The following is a 23399-nucleotide window of genomic DNA, read 5'->3' as shown; positions in this document are numbered from 1 at the left end:
TCCGACTCGCACAGCTGCTGGGATGTGCCCGTCTACAATATCAATTTCGCAGCAGATAATGATAGCCCGTCAATCCAGACAAAAATCAATGGTAAGCTGAGTCTATTTTCTCAAACTCTTTTCAGCTACAAATGTATCTGTGAGAGCGTCAGAATATATGATCGGATATCATTTGGTCAAATTATCATGAGCTATTTGACATTACTGCAATTTCGATTCTTGCATTGCTAAATGATTTCACCCATTGCTCAAAACAGGACAACTTTCACGTTTACACGGAATATGAAGCACACCGGTCTACAGGGAAGATGCACAAAGCTGAGTAGGCCGTGTTCCACATCATACCGCGCAGCATAGTTTCAGTCACTGTGCCTGTTTTGCAGAATACGAGTCCCAAAGAATGTTCTCCACCCTAAAACCGGAGGTAGCACTACAATCCGAGAACGACAGATCACATTGTAAGGATGCTCTGACCTCGGAGCCAGTTCGAGATGCCACTTTTCTTGCCTTTTTGCCTTCACCGTGCAATTCGCTGCAGAGATCTTCACACATGGATACCAACTGAGTTGGAAACCTGTGTGGGAATCGAAGATAAGCGACTCAATAAATTTTGCTAAATTCCATGGTGCGTTTTAGAAATGCAGTTTCTCTTCACCTCAATCTAAAAGGCAGTTTCTGAACATAGTAACAGAAGTCAAAAGGTAATTACCTCAACCCACCCCCACTCCGGAAGAGGTGCTAACTGCCCTTGATTGCTTTTTGTTCACGATGTGAAGAGCTCTCACGCTTGAGTCACCTTCACGTCTCTGGTTGCTGAGTGAATCACAAAAAAGGAATTTCACCAGAGCTGCAACTGCCTCCCTTCCCCACTCGCCCTCCCCGTTTACATTTTCCTGCTCGTCAGTGACTTAAAGAAAACCAAATGAAAAGCAGTCTGTGGCACAATCATTTCGACTGCTCACGGGAAAGGTAGCATTGTGAACCACTGCAGAAACGAACGATTTCCTTACTTTTGCTCCGACTGACCATACTCTGGGAAATTTTCCCAGATTCTCAGTTGAGGATTCTTGCCGCTGGAAGTTACCTCTCAAACCCTGTTAATTCGTAATGTATTGAGAGAATCGCACAACAGAAAGCATTTAACACGGAACACAAACAAAACTGGCAAACCAAATGCATTCTCAGACACAGCGAGCATGAATGCTAAATGTGAGACAGTCCGGGGGCATGAGCCATAAAGTAATCTCACAATTAACAACAGGGCAATTCCAAACTACTCTTTCAAACATACTGGAGCCTGAGTGCACCACCACTTCCCAGACAATGCCGAAAAGAGAGAAAGAAAGAATATTATAAGAATGGGTCATAAAAAATGAATTTCACCAATCACAGTCTCGATTAGATTACCTTTCCCTTCCGATGTACCCAGGACGGAAATGAAGGAAGTGGGAGAAATTCAATACCATATGACGTCGAAATTCATTGGAAGGATTTTCTCATTGGCCAGAAAACCAAATAACCACGAGTCGAGTCACCGTAGGACTTTGTTTCACAACAGCGATGAAATAACAGTCTCCATTCGGTTCCAGTAAAAAGACAACTTGTCTGGAACATAAAGCAAGAGTAGAGCTGCTTGCGATTTTTCAGCGCGAGTGGCGAACACGATCATGACAGCACAGACAAGTTGGAAAAAATCGGCACTTTCCCACACCACTGTTCATTGCCCGGGAAGCAAACCTATTTGGCTTCTGTTTAAAACCGAACTGCAGCAGGGGTCGAAACAACTCTGCAGGAAGCGGCGTGGTTGGAGTTGATCAGCAGAAATGGCAGCGGTGGGATTCGAACCCACGCCTCTGACGAGACTGGAGCCTAAATCCAGCGCCTTAGACCGCTCGGCCACACTACCAGACGGCGGCAGAGCACCATTTTTGCAACTCCAATTCTGCTCCTGCATGACAACAGGTGCAAAGTCACGTGAAAAGGGTTCCATGATCCCTCTCCGACTCGCACAGCTGCTGGGATGTGCCCGTCTACAATATCAATTTCGCAGCAGATAATGATAGCCCGTCAATCCAGACAAAAATCAATGGTAAGCTGAGTCTATTTTCTCAAACTCTTTTCAGCTACAAATGTATCTGTGAGAGCGTCAGAATATATGATCGGATATCATTTGGTCAAATTATCATGAGCTATTTGACATTACTGCAATTTCGATTCTTGCATTGCTAAATGATTTCACCCATTGCTCAAAACAGGACAACTTTCACGTTTACACGGAATATGAAGCACACCGGTCTACAGGGAAGATGCACAAAGCTGAGTAGGCCGTGTTCCACATCATACCGCGCAGCATAGTTTCAGTCACTGTGCCTGTTTTGCAGAATACGAGTCCCAAAGAATGTTCTCCACCCTAAAACCGGAGGTAGCACTACAATCCGAGAACGACAGATCACATTGTAAGGATGCTCTGACCTCGGAGCCAGTTCGAGATGCCACTTTTCTTGCCTTTTTGCCTTCACCGTGCAATTCGCTGCAGAGATCTTCACACATGGATACCAACTGAGTTGGAAACCTGTGTGGGAATCGAAGATAAGCGACTCAATAAATTTTGCTAAATTCCATGGTGCGTTTTAGAAATGCAGTTTCTCTTCACCTCAATCTAAAAGGCAGTTTCTGAACATAGTAACAGAAGTCAAAAGGTAATTACCTCACCCCACCCCCACTCCGGAAGAGGTGCTAACTGCCCTTGATTGCTTTTTGTTCACGATGTGAAGAGCTCTCACGCTTGAGTCACCTTCACGTCTCTGGTTGCTGAGTGAATCACAAAAAAGGAATTTCACCAGAGCTGCAACTGCCTCCCTTCCCCACTCGCCCTCCCCGTTTACATTTTCCTGCTCGTCAGTGATTTAAAGAAAAACAAATGAAAAGCAGTCTGTGGCACAATCATTTCGACTGCTCACGGGAAAGGTAGCATTGTGAACCACTGCAGAAACGAACGATTTCCTTACTTTTGCTCCGACTGACCATACTCTGGGAAATTTTCCCAGATTCTCAGTTGAGGATTCTTGCCGCTGGAAGTTACCTCACAAACCCTGTTAATTCGTAATGTATTGAGAGAATCGCACAACAGAAAGCATTTAACACGGAACACAAACAAAACTGGCAAACCAAATGCATTCTCAGACACAGCGAGCATGAATGCTAAATGTGAGACAGTCCGGGGGCATGAGCCATAAAGTAATCTCACAATTAACAACAGGGCAATTCCAAACTACTCTTTCAAACATACTGGAGCCTGAGTGCACCACCACTTCCCAGACAATGCCGAAAAGAGAGAAAGAAAGAATATTATAAGAATGGGTCATAAAAAATGAATTTCACCAATCACAGTCTCGATTAGATTACCTTTCCCTTCCGATGTACCCAGGACGGAAATGAAGGAAGTGGGAGAAATTCAATACCATATGACGTCGAAATTCATTGGAAGGATTTTCTCATTGGCCAGAAAACCAAATAACCACGAGTCGAGTCACCGTAGGACTTTGTTTCACAACAGCGATGAAATAACAGTCTCCATTCGGTTCCAGTAAAAAGACAACTTGTCTGGAACATAAAGCAAGAGTAGAGCTGCTTGCGATTTTTCAGCGCGAGTGGCGAACACGATCATGACAGCACAGACAAGTTGGAAAAAATCGGCACTTTCCCACACCACTGTTCATTGCCCGGGAAGCAAACCTATTTGGCTTCTGTTTAAAACCGAACTGCAGCAGGGGTCGAAACAACTCTGCAGGAAGCGGCGTGGTTGGAGTTGATCAGCAGAAATGGCAGCGGTGGGATTCGAACCCACGCCTCTGACGAGACTGGAGCCTAAATCCAGCGCCTTAGACCGCTCGGCCACACTACCAGACGGCGGCAGAGCACCATTTTTGCAACTCCAATTCTGCTCCTGCATGACAACAGGTGCAAAGTCACGTGAAAAGGGTTCCATGATCCCTCTCCGACTCGCACAGCTGCTGGGATGTGCCCGTCTACAATATCAATTTCGCAGCAGATAATGATAGCCCGTCAATCCAGACAAAAATCAATGGTAAGCTGAGTCTATTTTCTCAAACTCTTTTCAGCTACAAATGTATCTGTGAGAGCGTCAGAATATATGATCGGATATCATTTGGTCAAATTATCATGAGCTATTTGACATTACTGCAATTTCGATTCTTGCATTGCTAAATGATTTCACCCATTGCTCAAAACAGGACAACTTTCACGTTTACACGGAATATGAAGCACACCGGTCTACAGGGAAGATGCACAAAGCTGAGTAGGCCGTGTTCCACATCATACCGCGCAGCATAGTTTCAGTCACTGTGCCTGTTTTGCAGAATACGAGTCCCAAAGAATGTTCTCCACCCTAAAACCGGAGGTAGCACTACAATCCGAGAACGACAGATCACATTGTAAGGATGCTCTGACCTCGGAGCCAGTTCGAGATGCCACTTTTCTTGCCTTTTTGCCTTCACCGTGCAATTCGCTGCAGAGATCTTCACACATGGATACCAACTGAGTTGGAAACCTGTGTGGGAATCGAAGATAAGCGACTCAATAAATTTTGCTAAATTCCATGGTGCGTTTTAGAAATGCAGTTTCTCTTCACCTCAATCTAAAAGGCAGTTTCTGAACATAGTAACAGAAGTCAAAAGGTAATTACCTCACCCCACCCCCACTCCGGAAGAGGTGCTAACTGCCCTTGATTGCTTTTTGTTCACGATGTGAAGAGCTCTCACGCTTGAGTCACCTTCACGTCTCTGGTTGCTGAGTGAATCACAAAAAAGGAATTTCACCAGAGCTGCAACTGCCTCCCTTCCCCACTCGCCCTCCCCGTTTACATTTTCCTGCTCGTCAGTGATTTAAAGAAAAACAAATGAAAAGCAGTCTGTGGCACAATCATTTCGACTGCTCACGGGAAAGGTAGCATTGTGAACCACTGCAGAAACGAACGATTTCCTTACTTTTGCTCCGACTGACCATACTCTGGGAAATTTTCCCAGATTCTCAGTTGAGGATTCTTGCCGCTGGAAGTTACCTCACAAACCCTGTTAATTCGTAATGTATTGAGAGAATCGCACAACAGAAAGCATTTAACACGGAACACAAACAAAACTGGCAAACCAAATGCATTCTCAGACACAGCGAGCATGAATGCTAAATGTGAGACAGTCCGGGGGCATGAGCCATAAAGTAATCTCACAATTAACAACAGGGCAATTCCAAACTACTCTTTCAAACATACTGGAGCCTGAGTGCACCACCACTTCCCAGACAATGCCGAAAAGAGAGAAAGAAAGAATATTATAAGAATGGGTCATAAAAAATGAATTTCACCAATCACAGTCTCGATTAGATTACCTTTCCCTTCCGATGTACCCAGGACGGAAATGAAGGAAGTGGGAGAAATTCAATACCATATGACGTCGAAATTCATTGGAAGGATTTTCTCATTGGCCAGAAAACCAAATAACCACGAGTCGAGTCACCGTAGGACTTTGTTTCACAACAGCGATGAAATAACAGTCTCCATTCGGTTCCAGTAAAAAGACAACTTGTCTGGAACATAAAGCAAGAGTAGAGCTGCTTGCGATTTTTCCGCGCGAGAGGCGAACACGATCATGACAGCACAGACAAGTTGGAAAAAATCGGCACTTTCCCACACCACTGTTCATTGCCCGGGAAGCAAACCTATTTGGCTTCTGTTTAAAACCGAACTGCAGCAGGGGTCCAAACAACTCTGCAGGAAGCGGCGTGGTTGGAGTTGATCAGCAGAAATGGCAGCGGTGGGATTCGAACCCACGCCTCTGTCGAGACTGGAGCCTAAATCCAGCGCCTTAGACCGCTCGGCCACACTACCAGCCGGCGGCAGAACACCTTTTCTTGCAACTCCAATTCTGCTCCTGCATGACAACAGGTGCAAAGTCACGTGAAAAGGGTTCCATGATCCCTCTCCGACTCGCACAGCTGCTGGGATGTGCCCGTCTACAATATCAATTTCGCAGCAGATAATGATAGCCCGTCAATCCAGACAAAAATCAATGGTAAGCTGAGTCTATTTTCTCAGACTCTTTTCAGCTACAAATGTATCTGTGAGAGCGTCAGAATATATGATCGGTTATCATTTGGTCAAATTATCATGAGCTATTTGACATTACTGCAATTTCGATTCTTGCATTGCTAAATGATTTCACCCATTGCTCAAAACAGGACAACTTTCACGTTTACACGGAATATGAAGCACACCGGTCTACAGGGAAGATGCACAAAGCTGAGTAGGCCGTGTTCCACATCATACCGCGCAGCATAGTTTCAGTCACTGTGCCTGTTTTGCAGAATACGAGTCCCAAAGAATGTTCTCCACCCTAAAACCGGAGGTAGCACTACAATCCGAGAACGACAGATCACATTGTAAGGATGCTCTGACCTCGGAGCCAGTTCGAGATGCCACTTTTCTTGCCTTTTTGCCTTCACCGTGCAATTCGCTGCAGAGATCTTCACACATGGATACCAACTGAGTTGGAAACCTGTGTGGGAATCGAAGATAAGCGACTCAATAAATTTTGCTAAATTCCATGGTGCGTTTTAGAAATGCAGTTTCTCTTCACCTCAATCTAAAAGGCAGTTTCTGAACATAGTAACAGAAGTCAAAAGGTAATTACCTCAACCCACCCCCACTCCGGAAGAGGTGCTAACTGCCCTTGATTGCTTTTTGTTCACGATGTGAAGAGCTCTCACGCTTGAGTCACCTTCACGTCTCTGGTTGCTGAGTGAATCACAAAAAAGGAATTTCACCAGAGCTGCAACTGCCTCCCTTCCCCACTCGCCCTCCCCGTTTACATTTTCCTGCTCGTCAGTGACTTAAAGAAAACCAAATGAAAAGCAGTCTGTGGCACAATCATTTCGACTGCTCACGGGAAAGGTAGCATTGTGAACCACTGCAGAAACGAACGATTTCCTTACTTTTGCTCCGACTGACCATACTCTGGGAAATTTTCCCAGATTCTCAGTTGAGGATTCTTGCCGCTGGAAGTTACCTCTCAAACCCTGTTAATTCGTAATGTATTGAGAGAATCGCACAACAGAAAGCATTTAACACGGAACACAAACAAAACTGGCAAACCAAATGCATTCTCAGACACAGCGAGCATGAATGCTAAATGTGAGACAGTCCGGGGGCATGAGCCATAAAGTAATCTCACAATTAACAACAGGGCAATTCCAAACTACTCTTTCAAACATACTGGAGCCTGAGTGCACCACCACTTCCCAGACAATGCCGAAAAGAGAGAAAGAAAGAATATTATAAGAATGGGTCATAAAAAATGAATTTCACCAATCACAGTCTCGATTAGATTACCTTTCCCTTCCGATGTACCCAGGACGGAAATGAAGGAAGTGGGAGAAATTCAATACCATATGACGTCGAAATTCATTGGAAGGATTTTCTCATTGGCCAGAAAACCAAATAACCACGAGTCGAGTCACCGTAGGACTTTGTTTCACAACAGCGATGAAATAACAGTCTCCATTCGGTTCCAGTAAAAAGACAACTTGTCTGGAACATAAAGCAAGAGTAGAGCTGCTTGCGATTTTTCAGCGCGAGTGGCGAACACGATCATGACAGCACAGACAAGTTGGAAAAAATCGGCACTTTCCCACACCACTGTTCATTGCCCGGGAAGCAAACCTATTTGGCTTCTGTTTAAAACCGAACTGCAGCAGGGGTCGAAACAACTCTGCAGGAAGCGGCGTGGTTGGAGTTGATCAGCAGAAATGGCAGCGGTGGGATTCGAACCCACGCCTCTGACGAGACTGGAGCCTAAATCCAGCGCCTTAGACCGCTCGGCCACACTACCAGACGGCGGCAGAGCACCATTTTTGCAACTCCAATTCTGCTCCTGCATGACAACAGGTGCAAAGTCACGTGAAAAGGGTTCCATGATCCCTCTCCGACTCGCACAGCTGCTGGGATGTGCCCGTCTACAATATCAATTTCGCAGCAGATAATGATAGCCCGTCAATCCAGACAAAAATCAATGGTAAGCTGAGTCTATTTTCTCAAACTCTTTTCAGCTACAAATGTATCTGTGAGAGCGTCAGAATATATGATCGGATATCATTTGGTCAAATTATCATGAGCTATTTGACATTACTGCAATTTCGATTCTTGCATTGCTAAATGATTTCACCCATTGCTCAAAACAGGACAACTTTCACGTTTACACGGAATATGAAGCACACCGGTCTACAGGGAAGATGCACAAAGCTGAGTAGGCCGTGTTCCACATCATACCGCGCAGCATAGTTTCAGTCACTGTGCCTGTTTTGCAGAATACGAGTCCCAAAGAATGTTCTCCACCCTAAAACCGGAGGTAGCACTACAATCCGAGAACGACAGATCACATTGTAAGGATGCTCTGACCTCGGAGCCAGTTCGAGATGCCACTTTTCTTGCCTTTTTGCCTTCACCGTGCAATTCGCTGCAGAGATCTTCACACATGGATACCAACTGAGTTGGAAACCTGTGTGGGAATCGAAGATAAGCGACTCAATAAATTTTGCTAAATTCCATGGTGCGTTTTAGAAATGCAGTTTCTCTTCACCTCAATCTAAAAGGCAGTTTCTGAACATAGTAACAGAAGTCAAAAGGTAATTACCTCACCCCACCCCCACTCCGGAAGAGGTGCTAACTGCCCTTGATTGCTTTTTGTTCACGATGTGAAGAGCTCTCACGCTTGAGTCACCTTCACGTCTCTGGTTGCTGAGTGAATCACAAAAAAGGAATTTCACCAGAGCTGCAACTGCCTCCCTTCCCCACTCGCCCTCCCCGTTTACATTTTCCTGCTCGTCAGTGATTTAAAGAAAAACAAATGAAAAGCAGTCTGTGGCACAATCATTTCGACTGCTCACGGGAAAGGTAGCATTGTGAACCACTGCAGAAACGAACGATTTCCTTACTTTTGCTCCGACTGACCATACTCTGGGAAATTTTCCCAGATTCTCAGTTGAGGATTCTTGCCGCTGGAAGTTACCTCACAAACCCTGTTAATTCGTAATGTATTGAGAGAATCGCACAACAGAAAGCATTTAACACGGAACACAAACAAAACTGGCAAACCAAATGCATTCTCAGACACAGCGAGCATGAATGCTAAATGTGAGACAGTCCGGGGGCATGAGCCATAAAGTAATCTCACAATTAACAACAGGGCAATTCCAAACTACTCTTTCAAACATACTGGAGCCTGAGTGCACCACCACTTCCCAGACAATGCCGAAAAGAGAGAAAGAAAGAATATTATAAGAATGGGTCATAAAAAATGAATTTCACCAATCACAGTCTCGATTAGATTACCTTTCCCTTCCGATGTACCCAGGACGGAAATGAAGGAAGTGGGAGAAATTCAATACCATATGACGTCGAAATTCATTGGAAGGATTTTCTCATTGGCCAGAAAACCAAATAACCACGAGTCGAGTCACCGTAGGACTTTGTTTCACAACAGCGATGAAATAACAGTCTCCATTCGGTTCCAGTAAAAAGACAACTTGTCTGGAACATAAAGCAAGAGTAGAGCTGCTTGCGATTTTTCCGCGCGAGAGGCGAACACGATCATGACAGCACAGACAAGTTGGAAAAAATCGGCACTTTCCCACACCACTGTTCATTGCCCGGGAAGCAAACCTATTTGGCTTCTGTTTAAAACCGAACTGCAGCAGGGGTCCAAACAACTCTGCAGGAAGCGGCGTGGTTGGAGTTGATCAGCAGAAATGGCAGCGGTGGGATTCGAACCCACGCCTCTGTCGAGACTGGAGCCTAAATCCAGCGCCTTAGACCGCTCGGCCACACTACCAGCCGGCGGCAGAGCACCTTTTCTTGCAACTCCAATTCTGCTCCTGCATGACAACAGGTGCAAAGTCACGTGAAAAGGGTTCCATGATCCCTCTCCGACTCGCACAGCTGCTGGGATGTGCCCGTCTACAATATCAATTTCGCAGCAGATAATGATAGCCCGTCAATCCAGACAAAAATCAATGGTAAGCTGAGTCTATTTTCTCAGACTCTTTTCAGCTACAAATGTATCTGTGAGAGCGTCAGAATATATGATCGGTTATCATTTGGTCAAATTATCATGAGCTATTTGACATTACTGCAATTTCGATTCTTGCATTGCTAAATGATTTCACCCATTGCTCAAAACAGGACAACTTTCACGTTTACACGGAATATGAAGCACACCGGTCTACAGGGAAGATGCACAAAGCTGAGTAGGCCGTGTTCCACATCATACCGCGCAGCATAGTTTCAGTCACTGTGCCTGTTTTGCAGAATACGAGTCCCAAAGAATGTTCTCCACCCTAAAACCGGAGGTAGCACTACAATCCGAGAACGACAGATCACATTGTAAGGATGCTCTGACCTCGGAGCCAGTTCGAGATGCCACTTTTCTTGCCTTTTTGCCTTCACCGTGCAATTCGCTGCAGAGATCTTCACACATGGATACCAACTGAGTTGGAAACCTGTGTGGGAATCGAAGATAAGCGACTCAATAAATTTTGCTAAATTCCATGGTGCGTTTTAGAAATGCAGTTTCTCTTCACCTCAATCTAAAAGGCAGTTTCTGAACATAGTAACAGAAGTCAAAAGGTAATTACCTCAACCCACCCCCACTCCGGAAGAGGTGCTAACTGCCCTTGATTGCTTTTTGTTCACGATGTGAAGAGCTCTCACGCTTGAGTCACCTTCACGTCTCTGGTTGCTGAGTGAATCACAAAAAAGGAATTTCACCAGAGCTGCAACTGCCTCCCTTCCCCACTCGCCCTCCCCGTTTACATTTTCCTGCTCGTCAGTGACTTAAAGAAAACCAAATGAAAAGCAGTCTGTGGCACAATCATTTCGACTGCTCACGGGAAAGGTAGCATTGTGAACCACTGCAGAAACGAACGATTTCCTTACTTTTGCTCCGACTGACCATACTCTGGGAAATTTTCCCAGATTCTCAGTTGAGGATTCTTGCCGCTGGAAGTTACCTCTCAAACCCTGTTAATTCGTAATGTATTGAGAGAATCGCACAACAGAAAGCATTTAACACGGAACACAAACAAAACTGGCAAACCAAATGCATTCTCAGACACAGCGAGCATGAATGCTAAATGTGAGACAGTCCGGGGGCATGAGCCATAAAGTAATCTCACAATTAACAACAGGGCAATTCCAAACTACTCTTTCAAACATACTGGAGCCTGAGTGCACCACCACTTCCCAGACAATGCCGAAAAGAGAGAAAGAAAGAATATTATAAGAATGGGTCATAAAAAATGAATTTCACCAATCACAGTCTCGATTAGATTACCTTTCCCTTCCGATGTACCCAGGACGGAAATGAAGGAAGTGGGAGAAATTCAATACCATATGACGTCGAAATTCATTGGAAGGATTTTCTCATTGGCCAGAAAACCAAATAACCACGAGTCGAGTCACCGTAGGACTTTGTTTCACAACAGCGATGAAATAACAGTCTCCATTCGGTTCCAGTAAAAAGACAACTTGTCTGGAACATAAAGCAAGAGTAGAGCTGCTTGCGATTTTTCAGCGCGAGTGGCGAACACGATCATGACAGCACAGACAAGTTGGAAAAAATCGGCACTTTCCCACACCACTGTTCATTGCCCGGGAAGCAAACCTATTTGGCTTCTGTTTAAAACCGAACTGCAGCAGGGGTCGAAACAACTCTGCAGGAAGCGGCGTGGTTGGAGTTGATCAGCAGAAATGGCAGCGGTGGGATTCGAACCCACGCCTCTGTCGAGACTGGAGCCTAAATCCAGCGCCTTAGACCGCTCGGCCACACTACCAGCCGGCGGCAGAACACCTTTTCTTGCAACTCCAATTCTGCTCCTGCATGACAACAGGTGCAAAGTCACGTGAAAAGGGTTCCATGATCCCTCTCCGACTCGCACAGCTGCTGGGATGTGCCCGTCTACAATATCAATTTCGCAGCAGATAATGATAGCCCGTCAATCCAGACAAAAATCAATGGTAAGCTGAGTCTATTTTCTCAGACTCTTTTCAGCTACAAATGTATCTGTGAGAGCGTCAGAATATATGATCGGTTATCATTTGGTCAAATTATCATGAGCTATTTGACATTACTGCAATTTCGATTCTTGCATTGCTAAATGATTTCACCCATTGCTCAAAACAGAACAACTTTCACGTTTACACGGAATATGAAGCACGCCGGTCTACAGGGAAGATGCACAAAGCTGAGTAGGCCGTGTTCCACATCATACCGCGCAGCATAGTTTCAGTCACTGTGCCTGTTTTGCAGAATACGAGTCCCAAAGAATGTTCTCCACCCTAAAACCGGAGGTAGCACTACAATCCGAGAACGACAGATCACATTGTAAGGATGCTCTGACCTCGGAGCCAGTTCGAGATGCCACTTTTCTTGCCTTTTTGCCTTCACCGTGCAATTCGCTGCAGAGATCTTCACACATGGATACCAACTGAGTTGGAAACCTGTGTGGGAATCGAAGATAAGCGACTCAATAGATTTTGCTAAATTCCATGGTGCGTTTTAGAAATGCAGTTTCTCTTCACCTCAATCTAAAAGGCAGTTTCTGAACATAGTAACAGAAGTCAAAAGGTAATTACCTCACCCCACCCCCACTCCGGAAGAGGTGCTAACTGCCCTTGATTGCTTTTTGTTCACGATGTGAAGAGCTCTCACGCTTGAGTCACCTTCACGTCTCTGGTTGCTGAGTGAATCACAAAAAAGGAATTTCACCAGAGCTGCAACTGCCTCCCTTCCCCACTCGCCCTCCCCGTTTACATTTTCCTGCTCGTCAGTGATTTAAAGAAAACCAAATGAAAAGCAGTCTGTGGCACAATCATTTCGACTGCTCACGGGAAAGGTAGCATTGTGAACCACTGCAGAAACGAACGATTTCCTTACTTTTGCTCCGACTGACCATACTCTGGGAAATTTTCCCAGATTCTCAGTTGAGGATTCTTGCCGCTGGAAGTTACCTCACAAACCCTGTTAATTCGTAATGTATTGAGAGAATCGCACAACAGAAAGCATTTAACACGGAACACAAACAAAACTGGCAAACCAAATGCATTCTCAGACACAGCGAGCATGAATGCTAAATGTGAGACAGTCCGGGGGCATGAGCCATAAAGTAATCTCACAATTAACAACAGGGCAATTCCAAACTACTCTTTCAAACATACTGGAGCCTGAGTGCACCACCACTTCCCAGACAATGCCGAAAAGAGAGAAAGAAAGAATATTATAAGAATGGGTCATAAAAAATGAATTTCACCAATCACAGTCTCGATTAGATTACCTTTCCCTTCCGATGTACCCAGGACGGAAATGAAGGAAGTGGGAGAAATTCAATACCATATGACGTCGAAATTCATTGGAAGGATTTTCTCATTGGCCAGAAAACCAAATAACCACGAGTCGAGTCACCGTAGGACTTTGTTTCACAACAGCGATGAAATAACAGTCTCCATTCGGTTCCAGTAAAAAGACAACTTGTCTGGAACATAAAGCAAGAGTAGAGCTGCTTGCGATTTTTCCGCGCGAGAGGCGAACACGATCATGACAGCACAGACAAGTTGGAAAAAATCGGCACTTTCCCACACCACTGTTCATTGCCCGGGAAGCAAACCTATTTGGCTTCTGTTTAAAACCGAACTGCAGCAGGGGTCGAAACAACTCTGCAGGAAGCGGCGTGGTTGGAGTTGATCAGCAGAAATGGCAGCGGTGGGATTCGAACCCACGCCTCTGTCGAGACTGGAGCCTAAATCCAGCGCCTTAGACCGCTCGGCCACACTACCAGCTGGCGGCAGAACACCTTTTCTTGCAACTCCAATTCTGCTCCTGCATGACAACAGGTGCAAAGTCACGTGAAAAGGGTTCCATGATCCCTCTCCGACTCGCACAGCTGCTGGGATGTGCCCGTCTACAATATCAATTTCGCAGCAGATAATGATAGCCCGTCAATCCAGACAAAAATCAATGGTAAGCTGAGTCTATTTTCTCAGACTCTTTTCAGCTACAAATATATCTGTGAGAGCGTCAGAATATATGATCGGTTATCATTTGGTCAAATTATCATGAGCTATTTGACATTACTGCAATTTCGATTCTTGCATTGCTAAATGATTTCACCCATTGCTCAAAACAGGACAACTTTCACGTTTACACGGAATATGAAGCACGCCGGTCTACAGGGAAGATGCACAAAGCTGAGTAGGCCGTGTTCCACATCATACCGCGCAGCATAGTTTCAGTCACTGTGCCTGTTTTGCAGAATACGAGTCCCAAAGAATGTTCTCCACCCTAAAACCGGAGGTAGCACTACAATCCGAGAACGACAGATCACATTGTAAGGATGCTCTGACCTCGGAGCCAGTTCGAGATGCCACTTTTCTTGCCTTTTTGCCTTCACCGTGCAATTCGCTGCAGAGATCTTCACACATGGATACCAACTGAGTTGGAAACCTGTGTGGGAATCGAAGATAAGCGACTCAATAAATTTTGCTAAATTCCATGGTGCGTTTTAGAAATGCAGTTTCTCTTCACCTCAATCTAAAAGGCAGTTTCTGAACATAGTAACAGAAGTCAAAAGGTAATTACCTCACCCCACCCCCACTCCGGAAGAGGTGCTAACTGCCCTTGATTGCTTTTTGTTCACGATGTGAAGAGCTCTCACGCTTGAGTCACCTTCACGTCTCTGGTTGCTGAGTGAATCACAAAAAAGGAATTTCACCAGAGCTGCAACTGCCTCCCTTCCCCACTCGCCCTCCCCGTTTACATTTTCCTGCTCGTCAGTGATTTAAAGAAAAACAAATGAAAAGCAGTCTGTGGCACAATCATTTCGACTGCTCACGGGAAAGGTAGCATTGTGAACCACTGCAGAAACGAACGATTTCCTTACTTTTGCTCCGACTGACCATACTCTGGGAAATTTTCCCAGATTCTCAGTTGAGGATTCTTGCCGCTGGAAGTTACCTCACAAACCCTGTTAATTCGTAATGTATTGAGAGAATCGCACAACAGAAAGCATTTAACACGGAACACAAACAAAACTGGCAAACCAAATGCATTCTCAGACACAGCGAGCATGAATGCTAAATGTGAGACAGTCCGGGGGCATGAGCCATAAAGTAATCTCACAATTAACAACAGGGCAATTCCAAACTACTCTTTCAAACATACTGGAGCCTGAGTGCACCACCACTTCCCAGACAATGCCGAAAAGAGAGAAAGAAAGAATATTATAAGAATGGGTCATAAAAAATGAATTTCACCAATCACAGTCTCGATTAGATTACCTTTCCCTTCCGATGTACCCAGGACGGAAATGAAGGAAGTGGGAGAAATTCAATACCATATGACGTCGAAATTCATTGGAAGGATTTTCTCATTGGCCAGAAAACCAAATAACCACGAGTCGAGTCACCGTAGGACTTTGTTTCACAACAGCGATGAAATAACAGTCTCCATTCGGTTCCAGTAAAAAGACAACTTGTCTGGAACATAAAGCAAGAGTAGAGCTGCTTGCGATTTTTCCGCGCGAGAGGCGAACACGATCATGACAGCACAGACAAGTTGGAAAAAATCGGCACTTTCCGACACCACTGTTCATTGCCCGGGAAGCAAACCTATTTGGCTTCTGTTTAAAACCGAACTGCAGCAGGGGTCGAAACAACTCTGCAGGAAGCGGCGTGGTTGGAGTTGATCAGCAGAAATGGTAGCGGTGGGATTCGAACCCACGCCTCTGTCGAGACTGGAGCCTAAATCCAGCGCCTTAGACCGCTCGGCCACACTACCAGCCGGCGGCAGAACACCTTTTCTTGCAACTCCAATTCTGCTCCTGCATGACAACAGGTGCAAAGTCAAGTGAAAAGGGTTCCATGATCCCTCTCCGACTCGCACAGCTGCTGGGATGTGCCCGTCTACAATATCAATTTCGCAGCAGATAATGATAGCCCGTCAATCCAGACAAAAATCAATGGTAAGCTGAGTCTATTTTCTCAGACTCTTTTCAGCTACAAATGTATCTGTGAGAGCGTCAGAATATATGATCGGTTATCATTTGGTCAAATTATCATGAGCTATTTGACATTACTGCAATTTCGATTCTTGCATTGCTAAATGATTTCACCCATTGCTCAAAACAGGACAACTTTCACGTTTACACGGAATATGAAGCACGCCGGTCTACAGGGAAGATGCACAAAGCTGAGTAGGCCGTGTTCCCCATCATACCGCGCAGCATAGTTTCAGTCACTGTGCCTGTTTTGCAGAATACGAGTCCCAAAGAATGTTCTCCACCCTAAAACCGGAGGTAGCACTACAATCCGAGAACGACAGATCACATTGTAAGGATGCTCTGACCTCGGAGCCAGTTCGAGATGCCACTTTTCTTGCCTTTTTGCCTTCACCGTGCAATTCGCTGCAGAGATCTTCACACATGGATACCAACTGAGTTGGAAACCTGTGTGGGAATCGAAGATAAGCGACTCAATAGATTTTGCTAAATTCCATGGTGCGTTTTAGAAATGCAGTTTCTCTTCACCTCAATCTAAAAGGCAGTTTCTGAACATAGTAACAGAAGTCAAAAGGTAATTACCTCACCCCACCCCCACTCCGGAAGAGGTGCTAACTGCCCTTGATTGCTTTTTGTTCACGATGTGAAGAGCTCTCACGCTTGAGTCACCTTCACGTCTCTGGTTGCTGAGTGAATCACAAAAAAGGAATTTCACCAGAGCTGCAACTGCCTCCCTTCCCCACTCGCCCTCCCCGTTTACATTTTCCTGCTCGTCAGTGATTTAAAGAAAACCAAATGAAAAGCAGTCTGTGGCACAATCATTTCGACTGCTCACGGGAAAGGTAGCATTGTGAACCACTGCAGAAACGAACGATTTCCTTACTTTTGCTCCGACTGACCATACTCTGGGAAATTTTCCCAGATTCTCAGTTGAGGATTCTTGCCGCTGGAAGTTACCTCACAAACCCTGTTAATTCGTAATGTATTGAGAGAATCGCACAACAGAAAGCATTTAACACGGAACACAAACAAAACTGGCAAACCAAATGCATTCTCAGACACAGCGAGCATGAATGCTAAATGTGAGACAGTCCGGGGGCATGAGCCATAAAGTAATCTCACAATTAACAACAGGGCAATTCCAAACTACTCTTTCAAACATACTGGAGCCTGAGTGCACCACCACTTCCCAGACAATGCCGAAAAGAGAGAAAGAAAGAATATTATAAGAATGGGTCATAAAAAATGAATTTCACCAATCACAGTCTCGATTAGATTACCTTTCCCTTCCGATGTACCCAGGACGGAAATGAAGGAAGTGGGAGAAATTCAATACCATATGACGTCGAAATTCATTGGAAGGATTTTCTCATTGGCCAGAAAACCAAATAACCACGAGTCGAGTCACCGTAGGACTTTGTTTCACAACAGCGATGAAATAACAGTCTCCATTCGGTTCCAGTAAAAAGACAACTTGTCTGGAACATAAAGCAAGAGTAGAGCTGCTTGCGATTTTTCCGCGCGAGAGGCGAACACGATCATGACAGCACAGACAAGTTGGAAAAAATCGGCACTTTCCCACACCACTGTTCATTGCCCGGGAAGCAAACCTATTTGGCTTCTGTTTAAAACCGAACTGCAGCAGGGGTCGAAACAACTCTGCAGGAAGCGGCGTGGTTGGAGTTGATCAGCAGAAATGGCAGCGGTGGGATTCGAACCCACGCCTCTGTCGAGACTGGAGCCTAAATCCAGCGCCTTAGACCGCTCGGCCACACTACCAGCCGGCGGCAGAACACCTTTTCTTGCAACTCCAATTCTGCTCCTGCATGACAACAGGTGCAAAGTCACGTGAAAAGGGTTCCATGATCCCTCTCCGACTCGCACAGCTGCTGGGATGTGCCCGTCTACAATATCAATTTCGCAGCAGATAATGATAGCCCGTCAATCCAGACAAAAATCAATGGTAAGCTGAGTCTATTTTCTCAGACTCTTTTCAGCTACAAATGTATCTGTGAGAGCGTCAGAATATATGATCGGTTATCATTTGGTCAAATTATCATGAGCTATTTGACATTACTGCAATTTCGATTCTTGCATTGCTAAATGATTTCACCCATTGCTCAAAACAGAACAACTTTCACGTTTACACGGAATATGAAGCACGCCGGTCTACAGGGAAGATGCAAAAAGCTGAGTAGGCCGTGTTCCACATCATACCGCGCAGCATAGTTTCAGTCACTGTGCCTGTTTTGCAGAATACGAGTCCCAAAGAATGTTCTCCACCCTAAAACCGGAGGTAGCACTACAATCCGAGAACGACAGATCACATTGTAAGGATGCTCTGACCTCGGAGCCAGTTCGAGATGCCACTTTTCTTGCCTTTTTGCCTTCACCGTGCAATTCGCTGCAGAGATCTTCACACATGGATACCAACTGAGTTGGAAACCTGTGTGGGAATCGAAGATAAGCGACTCAATAGATTTTGCTAAATTCCATGGTGCGTTTTAGAAATGCAGTTTCTCTTCACCTCAATCTAAAAGGCAGTTTCTGAACATAGTAACAGAAGTCAAAAGGTAATTACCTCACCCCACCCCCACTCCGGAAGAGGTGCTAACTGCCCTTGATTGCTTTTTGTTCACGATGTGAAGAGCTCTCACGCTTGAGTCACCTTCACGTCTCTGGTTGCTGAGTGAATCACAAAAAAGGAATTTCACCAGAGCTGCAACTGCCTCCCTTCCCCACTCGCCCTCCCCGTTTACATTTTCCTGCTCGTCAGTGATTTAAAGAAAAACAAATGAAAAGCAGTCTGTGGCACAATCATTTCGACTGCTCACGGGAAAGGTAGCATTGTGAACCACTGCAGAAACGAACGATTTCCTTACTTTTGCTCCGACTGACCATACTCTGGGAAATTTTCCCAGATTCTCAGTTGAGGATTCTTGCCGCTGGAAGTTACCTCACAAACCCTGTTAATTCGTAATGTATTGAGAGAATCGCACAACAGAAAGCATTTAACACGGAACACAAACAAAACTGGCAAACCAAATGCATTCTCAGACACAGCGAGCATGAATGCTAAATGTGAGACAGTCCGGGGGCATGAGCCATAAAGTAATCTCACAATTAACAACAGGGCAATTCCAAACTACTCTTTCAAACATACTGGAGCCTGAGTGCACCACCACTTCCCAGACAATGCCGAAAAGAGAGAAAGAAAGAATATTATAAGAATGGGTCATAAAAAATGAATTTCACCAATCACAGTCTCGATTAGATTACCTTTCCCTTCCGATGTACCCAGGACGGAAATGAAGGAAGTGGGAGAAATTCAATACCATATGACGTCGAAATTCATTGGAAGGATTTTCTCATTGGCCAGAAAACCAAATAACCACGAGTCGAGTCACCGTAGGACTTTGTTTCACAACAGCGATGAAATAACAGTCTCCATTCGGTTCCAGTAAAAAGACAACTTGTCTGGAACATAAAGCAAGAGTAGAGCTGCTTGCGATTTTTCCGCGCGAGAGGCGAACACGATCATGACAGCACAGACAAGTTGGAAAAAATCGGCACTTTCCCACACCACTGTTCATTGCCCGGGAAGCAAACCTATTTGGCTTCTGTTTAAAACCGAACTGCAGCAGGGGTCGAAACAACTCTGCAGGAAGCGGCGTGGTTGGAGTTGATCAGCAGAAATGGCAGCGGTGGGATTCGAACCCACGCCTCTGTCGAGACGGGAGCCTAAATCCAGCGCCTTAGACCGCTCGGCCACACTACCAGCCGGCGGCAGAACACCTTTTCTTGCAACTCCAATTCTGCTCCTGCATGACAACAGGTGCAAAGTCACGTGAAAAGGGTTCCATGATCCCTCTCCGACTCGCACAGCTGCTGGGATGTGCCCGTCTACAATATCAATTTCGCAGCAGATAATGATAGCCCGTCAATCCAGACAAAAATCAATGGTAAGCTGAGTCTATTTTCTCAGACTCTTTTCAGCTACAAATGTATCTGTGAGAGCGTCAGAATATATGATCGGTTATCATTTGGTCAAATTATCATGAGCTATTTGACATTACTGCAATTTCGATTCTTGCATTGCTAAATGATTTCACCCATTGCTCAAAACAGGACAACTTTCACGTTTACACGGAATATGAAGCACACCGGTCTACAGGGAAGATGCACAAAGCTGAGTAGGCCGTGTTCCACATCATACCGCGCAGCATAGTTTCAGTCACTGTACCTGTTTTGCAGAATACGAGTCCCAAAGAATGTTCTCCACCCTAAAACCGGAGGTAGCACTACAATCCGAGAACGACAGATCACATTGTAAGGATGCTCTGACCTCGGAGCCAGTTCGAGATGCCACTTTTCTTGCCTTTTTGCCTTCACCGTGCAATTCGCTGCAGAGATCTTCACACATGGATACCAACTGAGTTGGAAACCTGTGTGGGAATCGAAGATAAGCGACTCAATAAATTTTGCTAAATTCCATGGTGCGTTTTAGAAATGCAGTTTCTCTTCACCTCAATCTAAAAGGCAGTTTCTGAACATAGTAACAGAAGTCAAAAGGTAATTACCTCAACCCACCCCCACTCCGGAAGAGGTGCTAACTGCCCTTGATTGCTTTTTGTTCACGATGTGAAGAGCTCTCACGCTTGAGTCACCTTCACGTCTCTGGTTGCTGAGTGAATCACAAAAAAGGAATTTCACCAGAGCTGCAACTGCCTCCCTTCCCCACTCGCCCTCCCCGTTTACATTTTCCTGCTCGTCAGTGACTTAAAGAAAACCAAATGAAAAGCAGTCTGTGGCACAATCATTTCGACTGCTCACGGGAAAGGTAGCATTGTGAACCACTGCAGAAACGAACGATTTCCTTACTTTTGCTCCGACTGACCATACTCTGGGAAATTTTCCCAGATTCTCAGTTGAGGATTCTTGCCGCTGGAAGTTACCTCTCAAACCCTGTTAATTCGTAATGTATTGAGAGAATCGCACAACAGAAAGCATTTAACACGGAACACAAACAAAACTGGCAAACCAAATGCATTCTCAGACACAGCGAGCATGAATGCTAAATGTGAGACAGTCCGGGGGCATGAGCCATAAAGTAATCTCACAATTAACAACAGGGCAATTCCAAACTACTCTTTCAAACATACTGGAGCCTGAGTGCACCACCACTTCCCAGACAATGCCGAAAAGAGAGAAAGAAAGAATATTATAAGAATGGGTCATAAAAAATGAATTTCACCAATCACAGTCTCGATTAGATTACCTTTCCCTTCCGATGTACCCAGGACGGAAATGAAGGAAGTGGGAGAAATTCAATACCATATGACGTCGAAATTCATTGGAAGGATTTTCTCATTGGCCAGAAAACCAAATAACCACGAGTCGAGTCACCGTAGGACTTTGTTTCACAACAGCGATGAAATAACAGTCTCCATTCGGTTCCAGTAAAAAGACAACTTGTCTGGAACATAAAGCAAGAGTAGAGCTGCTTGCGATTTTTCCGCGCGAGAGGCGAACACGATCATGACAGCACAGACAAGTTGGAAAAAATCGGCACTTTCCCACACCACTGTTCATTGCCCGGGAAGCAAACCTATTTGGCTTCTGTTTAAAACCGAACTGCAGCAGGGGTCGAAACAACTCTGCAGGAAGCGGCGTGGTTGGAGTTGATCAGCAGAAATGGCAGCGGTGGGATTCGAACCCACGCCTCTGTCGAGACTGGAGCCTAAATCCAGCGCCTTAGACCGCTCGGCCACACTACCAGCCGGCGGCAGAACACCTTTTCTTGCAACTCCAATTCTGCTCCTGCATGACAACAGGTGCAAAGTCACGTGAAAAGGGTTCCATGATCCCTCTCCGACTCGCACAGCTGCTGGGATGTGCCCGTCTACAATATCAATTTCGCAGCAGATAATGATAGCCCGTCAATCCAGACAAAAATCAATGGTAAGCTGAGTCTATTTTCTCAGACTCTTTTCAGCTACAAATGTATCTGTGAGAGCGTCAGAATATATGATCGGTTATCATTTGGTCAAATTATCATGAGCTATTTGACATTACTGCAATTTCGATTCTTGCATTGCTAAATGATTTCACCCATTGCTCAAAACAGAACAACTTTCACGTTTACACGGAATATGAAGCACGCCGGTCTACAGGGAAGATGCACAAAGCTGAGTAGGCCGTGTTCCACATCATACCGCGCAGCATAGTTTCAGTCACTGTGCCTGTTTTGCAGAATACGAGTCCCAAAGAATGTTCTCCACCCTAAAACCGGAGGTAGCACTACAATCCGAGAACGACAGATCACATTGTAAGGATGCTCTGACCTCGGAGCCAGTTCGAGATGCCACTTTTCTTGCCTTTTTGCCTTCACCGTGCAATTCGCTGCAGAGATCTTCACACATGGATACCAACTGAGTTGGAAACCTGTGTGGGAATCGAAGATAAGCGACTCAATAGATTTTGCTAAATTCCATGGTGCGTTTTAGAAATGCAGTTTCTCTTCACCTCAATCTAAAAGGCAGTTTCTGAACATAGTAACAGAAGTCAAAAGGTAATTACCTCACCCCACCCCCACTCCGGAAGAGGTGCTAACTGCCCTTGATTGCTTTTTGTTCACGATGTGAAGAGCTCTCACGCTTGAGTCACCTTCACGTCTCTGGTTGCTGAGTGAATCACAAAAAAGGAATTTCACCAGAGCTGCAACTGCCTCCCTTCCCCACTCGCCCTCCCCGTTTACATTTTCCTGCTCGTCAGTGATTTAAAGAAAACCAAATGAAAAGCAGTCTGTGGCACAATCATTTCGACTGCTCACGGGAAAGGTAGCATTGTGAACCACTGCAGAAACGAACGATTTCCTTACTTTTGCTCCGACTGACCATACTCTGGGAAATTTTCCCAGATTCTCAGTTGAGGATTCTTGCCGCTGGAAGTTACCTCTCAAACCCTGTTAATTCGTAATGTATTGAGAGAATCGCACAACAGAAAGCATTTAACACGGAACACAAACAAAACTGGCAAACCAAATGCATTCTCAGACACAGCGAGCATGAATGCTAAATGTGAGACAGTCCGGGGGCATGAGCCATAAAGTAATCTCACAATTAACAACAGGGCAATTCCAAACTACTCTTTCAAACATACTGGAGCCTGAGTGCACCACCACTTCCCAGACAATGCCGAAAAGAGAGAAAGAAAGAATATTATAAGAATGGGTCATAAAAAATGAATTTCACCAATCACAGTCTCGATTAGATTACCTTTCC

At 45.2% G+C, this 23399-nt stretch overlaps 11 non-coding genes across 11 annotated transcripts; all 11 read right to left on the bottom strand.

Annotated features, from left to right (window-relative positions):
• Nucleotides 1-1824: 1824 nt before the first annotated feature.
• Nucleotides 1825-1906, bottom strand: trnal-uag (transfer RNA leucine (anticodon UAG)). Its single transcript has one exon. It is a non-coding gene; the product is annotated as a tRNA-Leu (tRNA).
• Nucleotides 1907-3822: 1916 nt separating this feature from the next.
• trnal-uag (transfer RNA leucine (anticodon UAG)) lies at nucleotides 3823-3904 on the bottom strand. The gene has a single exon. It is a non-coding gene; the product is annotated as a tRNA-Leu (tRNA).
• A 1916-nt stretch (nucleotides 3905-5820) lies between these two features.
• Nucleotides 5821-5902, bottom strand: trnal-uag (transfer RNA leucine (anticodon UAG)). Its single transcript has one exon. It is a non-coding gene; the product is annotated as a tRNA-Leu (tRNA).
• Nucleotides 5903-7819: 1917 nt separating this feature from the next.
• trnal-uag (transfer RNA leucine (anticodon UAG)) lies at nucleotides 7820-7901 on the bottom strand. The gene has a single exon. It is a non-coding gene; the product is annotated as a tRNA-Leu (tRNA).
• A 1916-nt stretch (nucleotides 7902-9817) lies between these two features.
• On the bottom strand, nucleotides 9818-9899 carry trnal-uag (transfer RNA leucine (anticodon UAG)). The gene has a single exon. It is a non-coding gene; the product is annotated as a tRNA-Leu (tRNA).
• A 1917-nt stretch (nucleotides 9900-11816) lies between these two features.
• On the bottom strand, nucleotides 11817-11898 carry trnal-uag (transfer RNA leucine (anticodon UAG)). Its single transcript has one exon. It is a non-coding gene; the product is annotated as a tRNA-Leu (tRNA).
• A 1917-nt stretch (nucleotides 11899-13815) lies between these two features.
• Nucleotides 13816-13897, bottom strand: trnal-uag (transfer RNA leucine (anticodon UAG)). Its single transcript has one exon. It is a non-coding gene; the product is annotated as a tRNA-Leu (tRNA).
• Nucleotides 13898-15814: 1917 nt separating this feature from the next.
• trnal-uag (transfer RNA leucine (anticodon UAG)) lies at nucleotides 15815-15896 on the bottom strand. The gene has a single exon. It is a non-coding gene; the product is annotated as a tRNA-Leu (tRNA).
• A 1917-nt stretch (nucleotides 15897-17813) lies between these two features.
• On the bottom strand, nucleotides 17814-17895 carry trnal-uag (transfer RNA leucine (anticodon UAG)). The gene has a single exon. It is a non-coding gene; the product is annotated as a tRNA-Leu (tRNA).
• Nucleotides 17896-19812: 1917 nt separating this feature from the next.
• Nucleotides 19813-19894, bottom strand: trnal-uag (transfer RNA leucine (anticodon UAG)). Its single transcript has one exon. It is a non-coding gene; the product is annotated as a tRNA-Leu (tRNA).
• Nucleotides 19895-21811: 1917 nt separating this feature from the next.
• trnal-uag (transfer RNA leucine (anticodon UAG)) lies at nucleotides 21812-21893 on the bottom strand. The gene has a single exon. It is a non-coding gene; the product is annotated as a tRNA-Leu (tRNA).
• Nucleotides 21894-23399: the final 1506 nt, after the last annotated feature.

This window comes from Chiloscyllium punctatum, chromosome 46 (genome assembly GCF_047496795.1).
Source record: "Chiloscyllium punctatum isolate Juve2018m chromosome 46, sChiPun1.3, whole genome shotgun sequence".
In the NCBI taxonomy this organism is placed as follows: Eukaryota; Metazoa; Chordata; class Chondrichthyes; order Orectolobiformes; family Hemiscylliidae; genus Chiloscyllium; species Chiloscyllium punctatum.
The sequence above is the reverse complement of the archived record's forward strand: the minus strand, read 5'-3'. Positions and strand labels throughout refer to the sequence as shown.